This window comes from Myotis brandtii, unplaced genomic scaffold, assembly GCF_000412655.1.
Source record: "Myotis brandtii unplaced genomic scaffold, ASM41265v1 scaffold675, whole genome shotgun sequence".
NCBI lineage: Eukaryota > Metazoa > Chordata > Mammalia > Chiroptera > Vespertilionidae > Myotis > Myotis brandtii.
In genome coordinates, this window is record NW_005370635.1 from 1,417,860 (window position 1) to 1,420,268 (window position 2,409).

Here is a 2,409-nt window from a genome sequence, read left to right on the forward strand (position 1 = left end):
TTATTTGCAACATAGTACATAGTTGCTTAGAGTTGCAGCTGAGAGGCCGGCAGCGGCAGGCGGGGAACTTTGGAGTTCGCCGTCACTAGAGCAAGCAAGCCTCCCTGCTCGCTTCAGTGCATGGCTGCCGGCCGCCATCTTGGCTGACAGTTAATTTGCATAAGGATATGCTGATTAGCCAATGGGAAGGGTAGCGGTCACACGCTAATTACCATGTTTCTCTTTTACTAGTGTAGATTCCCTATGCTACACTTTACATCCCCATGACTATTCTGTAATTACCAATTTGTATTTCTTAATCTCTTCACCTTTTCACCCATCCCCCTAATCCCTCTCTCATCTGGCAACTGCCAAAATGTTCTTTGTATCTGAAAGTATGTTTCTTTTCTGCTTGTTTGTTGATTTTGTTTTTTACTCACTTGTTAATACATATGTATTTATTGCTATTTTATTGCTCGTATTTTTTATCTTTTGTTGTTGTTGTTGTTGTTGTTAATCCTCACCCAAGGATATTTTTCTGTGGGCACCACAATCTTTGTGGCAGAGTGATGGTCAATTTGCATATTCCCTCTTTATTATATTTTAGAGAGAGTGGAAGGGAGGTGGAGAGACAGAGAGAGAGAAACATGGATGTGAGAGAGACATTGGTTGCCTCCCACACGAGCCCTGACGAGGGTCGGGGAATTGAGCCTGCAACAGAGGTACATGCCCTCGATTGAAATTGAACCCACAACCCTTCAGTCCACAGGCTGATGCTCTATCCACTGAGCCAAACTGGGTAGGGCTATCTTTTTTTTTCTTAAAGAAGACCCTAATATTTCATACTTGTGGCCTGGTGCACGAAATTTGTGCACATTATAAGGGGATTAATTAGAGGAAATATTTTAATATTGCTATTTTCCCTTTCTCTATAATAGAAGTGTCAGAGATGAAAGAAAATTAGTAAAATGAATATGAAAATATTCCTCTTTTCAGAGTCTGGGGCGCACCATGGGACCCAGAGTCAAGTTCCCACCCACCCATGTGCGCCTCGAAATCATGCAAGACCCAGACCTGGCCGGCCCCACCCCCATTGGGCTAGATCCAAACCCGTCCAGTCCCACCCTAGTCAAGCCCCGCTGGATGGGGGGGCACAGCCTGAGGTCCCCCGTAAAGCCCCGACAGGTGGAGGGCGTGGCCTGAGGTCCCCCATCAAGCCCCGTCAGAAGGGGAGTGCAGCCTCAAATCCCCCGTCAATCCCTGCCAGGCAGGGGTCACACGGCCTCAGGTTCCCTGCCTGGTGCCAGGGCGGGGGGTGCGGCCTGAGGTCCCCCAGCCTGGCATCAGGTCAGGGGGAGTGGCCTGCAGCCCCCTGTCAAGCCCCACAGGGGGGCGCAGCCTCAGGTCCCTGCTGATTGCTTGTTAAGGCTCGTTACAGGAACTCGGCCTCCACTGTGGGCACAACCATCTTGTGTTATGGAAACCCCCCGACCCTGCTGTGGGCGCTGCCATATTTTGTGGTGGAGTGACGGTCAATTTGCATATTCCCTCTTATATAGGATAATAATACTAGGGTGGTGATGAACTCCTTTAGCTTTTTCGTCTGGGAAGCTTTTTATCTGACTTTCAATTCTGAATGATAGCTTTGCTGGGTAGAGTAATTTTGGTTGTAGGTTCTTGGTTTTCCTCACTGTGAATATATCTCAACACTTCCTTCTGGCTTACAAAGTTTCTGTTGAGAAATCAGCTGACAGGTGTATGGGAGCTCCCTTGTAGGTAACACTCTCTTGCTGCTTTTAAGATTTTCTATTTGTCTTTAACCTTTGGCATTTTAATTATGATGTCTTGGTGTGGGCCTCTTTGGGTTCATCTTGTTTGGGACTGCACTTCCTGGACTTATATATGTCTGTTTCTTTCACCAGGTTAGAGAAGTTTTCTGTCATTATTTTTTCAAGTAGGTCCTCAGTTTCTTGCTGCCTTCTCATTCCAGCAACTCCATGATACGATTGTTGGTATGCTTGAAGTTATCCCAGAGGTTTCTTGCTCTGTCTTTGTTTTTTTTAAATTCCTTTTCTTTTTGCTATTCTGATTGGGTGGTGTTTGCTTCCTTATATTCCAATTCACTACTTTGATTCTCAGCTTCATCTACACTACTGTTGATTCCCTATAAATTATTCTTAATTTCAGTAAGTATGTCCTTCATTTCTGTGGGGCTTTTTTTATGGTTTTTATGTCCTTTTTCATATTGTTGACGTTCTCACTAAGTTCCTTGAGCATCCTTATAACCATTTGTTTGAACTCCAGTTTGCTTGCCTCTATTTCATTTAGTTCTTTTGCTGGAAATTTCTGCTCTGTTGTTTAAAATTAATTGCCTAGCAAGGGCAGAGGTTCTCAATTCTGGTTTTGCTTCAGAATCATTTTATATATATA

The 2,409-nt window shown here is 44.6% G+C and overlaps 1 protein-coding gene across 1 annotated transcript in view; it reads left to right on the forward strand.

Annotated features, from left to right (window-relative positions):
* The window catches only part of WDHD1 (WD repeat and HMG-box DNA binding protein 1), a 58,872-nt gene that overhangs the window by 50,204 nt on the left and 6,259 nt on the right, over positions 1 to 2,409 (forward strand). The window lies entirely within an intron of this gene.